The sequence below is a fragment of the Ceratosolen solmsi genome, unplaced genomic scaffold (genome assembly GCF_000503995.2).
Source record: "Ceratosolen solmsi marchali unplaced genomic scaffold, CerSol_1.0 scaffold29, whole genome shotgun sequence".
Taxonomy (NCBI): Eukaryota; Metazoa; Arthropoda; class Insecta; order Hymenoptera; family Agaonidae; genus Ceratosolen; species Ceratosolen solmsi.
In genome coordinates, this window is record NW_011948417.1 from 8,713,159 (window position 1) to 8,719,453 (window position 6,295).

A 6,295-nucleotide genomic window follows, 5' to 3' on the forward strand; every position below is an offset into this window, starting at 1 on the left:
TGGGAGGGGGAGGGGGAGGGGGGACAAGCCCACATAGCTTACCTAAATTGACGTAAAAAAAAGTCAATGGCACTTCAAATACCTAATAATTTTCGAAACTACTAAAACGCACCTCCAGCTCGAATCCCCGACGACTTGGGCTATTTAATTTACGAGCACGGCGACATGAGAAAATGAATATCTCTTTTCTTTACAGTTAGGGCGAATTACGACTTTGGGAATACCGTAATGGCTTGACGCTTAACCTTACACTTCCAAGGTCTAGATTTCGCGGTAGTTAAAAAAAAAAAATGAAAGGGGTGGGGGTAAATTTTCATAACGACGGTGCGAGAATGCACCAATTAGCTTAAAATAACCAAATTTTTTTCTTTTTCTTTTTCTTTTTTCATGGTTCGCAACTGTCGAGACGGTCCGTGCTAGCGCTCAAATTTCCATGAATCGGCGGCTACCCGCGGCAACGGAACTTCCAGCATAAATTTGAATGGATCAGAAGACTGCCGTTCTTATTGTACTCTCGCTTATCTGCATAATAATAATATTTCGACGGCAGTGATGCAGAGCGGGAGGCGCAATTCAAATTACTTGGCAAACGCGAGTGGGGACCGATAAATAAAGGAATGCTCCCACCCATTGATGGTATCGGTGGAGGGGGTAGGGGGGAGGGGGATACGATGGACATCGCACACGCTGAAACCAATCGATTTTCCGGAATTTAATGTGACCCGCCGCTCCTCTCGATACATGACTCGCGCGTGTGCCACCATAATAATGCGTCTCCGCACGCGGCACACCCGCACCCTCGCGTACTTACTCGCCCTTGCACTGCGTACTTACATGTGCACACGCGCACACTAAATGAGCAACGCCCTCGTCGTTCCTTTAATCGCGGGTCCCATCTGCTCTCCTCGCGCAGCATCACCACCGCCGCAGCCGCCGTTGCTGCTCCCCTCTTCCGCTTCTCGACGGGAAAAGAGGAGCCGCACGATGAAGCAGAACAGCTTCTGTCCCCCTTTATTCGGCTCTATTGCATTTCTACCCTCTCTCCTACGACGCACCCCGACTAACGTTTCGATCTTGGCTCCCGTATGCGTGCGTATTCGCGACGATGATTTCCACCAAACCGAATTTACTCCCTCACCCACCCACCCAACCTGATCACTTTATAATTTAATCGTCACACGATCAAACTTGTGCATGACTCCTAGTACTTAGCACGCGCGTGACGAAATCCAAGCGAAAACGTGCAAATTAGCGTCCAATTTGTTTGTGGACTAGATGCGTCGGATGTAAATACTTGCGTTGTAAACTACGTCTAATAACATATCAGTCGTACTATAATTAACTATTCTCGGAAAATTGCCGCAATTGAAATAACCGATGAAAAATTGTATGTATTCATTTCAATAGAATTTCGAATAATTCATGTTTAGTCAGTTTTTTTTATTGTTATGGGCCAGGTGCAGCAGCTGGCTGATATTCGCTTTTCCTTATACACTGTCACGAATCGGAATTATTCGGATTATGTTACGAATCGGTGGGGTTCTAAAACATTGTATCCTTCACAGTGATCTTCTCTTTGTTGTTACGGTTGCAACGTGGCCACGAGACGAAGAGGAAACGCGATGAGATTTATCAATTCAGACGTTCAGCGTCGTTTCAATCTTTCTGAAGCTAGTCCAGCTTGTCGACTCTGTAATTATCTTACGTGTTAAAATTTTTCTTTAAAAATCTCCCAATAGCTTGTCAATATTATGACGAATTAAAAAAAAAAAAAAAAAAAAAAAAAAAAAAAAAAAAAAAAACTAAGAATGTAGGATTAATAACTGGAACATTGAAATTTGAATGATTGTTTTTTTAAATAATAATAAATTCGTGTTAGTTAATATTCCCATCGAAAGGAGCTCGCTAGTTTTATAAATAAAGGCAATTTTCCCGGAACTTTACAACAATATAAATGCCAGAAAACGCGACTTTTTACGTGCGCCACGTTTAACCTTCAAAAGCCATAAAACTTGTATACAAACACGTTCGTCTCGTTCGTTTAAATTCACCGAAGACTGGCCGCTTATGACTCGCGGACAAACACTAGAAGCACATAACATAAAAAAGCCAAACACCACCGTGAAAATGGAGCCTTATATCTCCCTCCCCCTCTCAGCGCCACCGCCACCCTATCGACGTAAACGAAAAATGCATTCGCCTGGACTTCTTCATACGGCGCGCAGCGTCATCATCGGACGCTAAGCCTTGCGCATTCGCAATACCCCAGAGTAACATTAATCGGAAAAAGAACTAAGAGAGGTAAGAAGAGGATGAAAAGCCCCTTCCACAACTCCCGCCCGGCCCCGCCCCGCCACGCCACCACATCACGGCGTATAGCTAGCAAAGAAATAACGAGCGGCGCGGGACGTTCGTAATAACGGCGAAAAGAAAAGAGAGACGACTCGCGCGAGATACGGTCGTCTCGACGCGGGTGCGCTTTAATGCAGCGTAATTGCGAACGATCTAGTTGTAGAGTGTTATCGCGCACATGGGAACGGTAACGTGACTCCGAGGTCCCTCGTCGGCCGTCGCGCGGTCCTCGACAGTAGAGGCGGGAGATGAAGGGAGAGAGATTTATCGCCACATCGTCGACTATCTTCTCCGACCCCCCTTCTTCCCCAGAGCCGTCCACCTACCCATCCACCCACTTACCCATCTCCACTCGCGACACTTTTTATTTTTCTTGGATTTCCAAAGATCGTTCGAAGCGACCGGTATTTATCGTAATGCGCATTGATAAATACGAGGGCTGGTAGCACGATTATTCGAAAATTTTCTTCCGGTTCATTTGCATATTCACCGCTTGATTTGCTCATTGTGTGGTGGATCATAATAGAGGAATCCCAATGTGCAAATTCTACATGCAAATATCGTTAACGTAGGTGTTTTTAACCGGGGATTAAATTTGAAAGATTCGATGTAACGTAAAAGTAGAAACATTTGTCCGCAGTTCTTGGGAAAGATGTGAAAGAGGAAGGCAGCCGCTCGGACCTTCCCACGACAATGGCATTGTACGCCAGCCTAATTAAGGCTAAATTAATTAATGAAGGACAATAAAGCTTTTCCCTGTAACTTCCTTTCGGCAAATTATATATTCCGTCTAACCAAAATGACTTCATAGCTGTCGAGGCGGATTTAAGCTAATTCCGTCGTTATAACATACAAAGCTAAGAAGTCATATAAGAAGAACAAAGGGACAATGTATAAAACAATTTTGAAGATAAATACTTTGACAAGCGCGCACAAAGGCAAATAAATTTCATGGTAACGTAGTTGATGCGACAGCCCGTGCCCAAGGAGTCTACATAACTCCCCTTCCTCCTCCTTCCTCCTTTTCGAGCCACTCGTACCGGCCACCCCAGTCCTCCACCACGAAATACGAAGGATAATGAAGCGGCCAACAATACCCGTTTAATTTGGCAGGCCAGACTCCGTACCGCCCCCTTCTTTTTACAACGTTAGTCACTTGCGCGCGTTTATCCATATGCACGTACGTCTCGCTGAAATTACACTACACCGGTTGATTTTAGAGTACGCGTTATCGAATAATCTGAACATTATTGCCGCGACTTTGATTGAGCGATTTGTTACCACCAAGCGCGAATCACGAGTGATTAATGGCCGCCAACTTATTATTATTCTATGTCTCCAGCTCATTTAACTTAACCCACCCCACCCTACCCCACCGCACCCGCCTATCCCGTCATCCTCCTCCACTTCGCTTCACCTTACTCCCTCCTTACTTCCATTTGCGAAAAAATGAGCGTTTATATAATCGAGAATTATAACGGATGAATAACATTCGCAATAACGCGCTTACTTTTACCTGCTTACTTTCTTCGAGAATACATATCCAAGTGCCATATTTATTGGACCTATTGGTCGCGCAAGAGAGCGAAAAAGTTTTCATGTTGAATGCTAACTTAACACGTCGGGTAAGTCAAGATTTCCAAGATCGTGTTTTAAAAGTAAATATGTAGTCCTGTTGATTGAAAGGGATCGTGTAATTTTAAGTGCATTTATATTTAAATTTAACATTATATAAAATACTTTTTCGATGCTTTCACGGAACCCGTTTCGTAGTATAAAGAAAGGCTCGTGCGTCTACGGAGATTAAAACGCTTCAATAAATTTACGAATGCTCACTTAACATTTTATCTTTTTAACGAGCATTTAGAAATTCTATCTCATCGCTATCGCTACCTATAACTATTCTCTAAGAGTATATTTACTTAATCGAACGATTGTTATTTAGAGCTAAAACGTTAGAATAAATTATCTTTCGAAATTTCATTCCCACCGTCAATATTCAGCAAGACGCGCACATTTATTACTCTAAAACGTGGAAAAATTATACTTCAATTCGTTATTTATTTCGATACCACTACTACACGCTCACGATCGGCGTACACGAAGTATTCAAAATTAGTATTCATCTAACAGAAATGTAGCCTTGAAAGTTTGCTCACGGTTGTTATGATACAGCCAGTGACAAAAGTTTCGAAATAATCGCAGATTTTGTGGCCAACCAAGTCCGTTGCTGGCAATTTCCGGAGGACGTATCATTGCCGTCCGCAAAGCCTTTTGTCGTCTGCACCTTCGATGAAAAAAAAAAAGAAAAAAAAACCTTATACGTATATTTTTTCGTCAAGTGTTGCGCAACTTAATTCCGTTCTCGTAATGACAGTTCTCTCACTCCTCTCCACCAAAGAAATAAACAACCACGCACTCGCGTCGGAACCTTTAATTAAAAAGTCTCGTCCCTCTCGATTTTTTCTCTCCAAAACTTTCGCCGACTTCTTTTATCGTATGCTCCGAGAAGCGACAGAAGAGAAGACATTAGGGGACGAACGGCTAGCAAACGAGATAGATAGATAGATAGATAGATAGAGATAGAGATAGGGATAGAGAGAGAGAGAGAGAGAGAGAGAGAGAGAGAGAGAGAGAGAGAGAGAGAGTGAGTGAGTGAGTGAGAGAGACGGTGGAAAGGAGGGGAGGAGGGGGAGAGTATTCTAGACCTAGTGAGTCGGGCCCCGGAATCATAAATCTCTTTTTTGGGACGCCGAGCGACTTGCCGAGCCTTGCTGAAGAGACGAGACAAGGCACGGTGGCGAGGTGAAATCATTCTTTAACGGACTAACGAACTGCCCAAACTTACGATTGTGGTAAGATCCAATCCCATAGCATCACGAGGGGTTCGATAACCAACTACTAGCTTTCATTTTTTTTTCTCGCTTAAAATCATGGGGATTTCACTTTAACCCGCAGCGCTTCTAGCGACCAGCCTACGTTATTCTTCCTTGGCCTTTTAATTGACGCTCGAACGTTACTTAGAACTACATTAACTATAACCTGTTTCGAGAAATCAAAAAGATAAATAACGTAAACAAGGTCAGATGCTGGCGCTGCATTATTTTTTACGATTAATAAAATTCACGTCCCGACGTAGATTTATAAAGGCGGCGTTAATGCCTCTGCCTTAAGCCGCGAAGCAATTTCAAATTTGTAGTATTAAATAATAGCAAAAATGTAACGCTTAAATTAATTTTTAATCGCGTATGTGCATTCGTTCGCAAATGCCGATATGCTGTATCGTTTTATTTTGTTTTTTGTTTTATTATTATTATTTTTTTTTTTTTTTTTTTTTTTTTAATGTAAATTCAGAACCCTTACAAATATCAACGGAGAATGATGGAAAATTTGCCAATAATCTTTGAGCTTTTTATCCAATGGCATTATTCAACGTAAATTAATGTAGTTGCATCAAATTGTAACAGGCTCGACGATTTATTAATTTACGTTAGCACTTTTCAATTAAACGTTACTTTGCCTTTATTTTATTGAACAAGGAGCACGCAGCGCCTTCAACCGCTAAGAGATTTTGAATATAAATTGATGGCATAGCCTCGAAAAGTCACTGCATAACCATTTTCTTTAACTCCTGAATTTAATTATAATTGAAGTATTTTATTTATTTTTTTTTTAATTCTTGTTTTTATTTATTTATTTATTCATGTATTTATTTATTTATTTATTTATTTTTTTTTTTTTTTTTTTTTTTTTTTTTTTTTTTGAAAAAATATTTTTTTTTTTTTTTTTTTTTGCTGAAAGACTATTTTGCAACGTATAAAGCGTGCTCTTTTTCCATTAGGGTATGCCATAATTAAAGTAATTGAGGATATGGACAGCGAGGTAGATTGCAATAAGAGAAGAGAAAAAAAGAGCGACAGACGGTGCGAGGAGCGGCGAGGGG

At 41.4% G+C, this 6,295-nt stretch overlaps 1 protein-coding gene across 1 annotated transcript in view; it reads right to left on the minus strand.

The window, feature by feature from the left end:
* Positions 1-6,295, minus strand: part of LOC105359805 (uncharacterized) — a 24,361-nt gene that overhangs the window by 17,177 nt on the left and 889 nt on the right. The window lies entirely within an intron of this gene.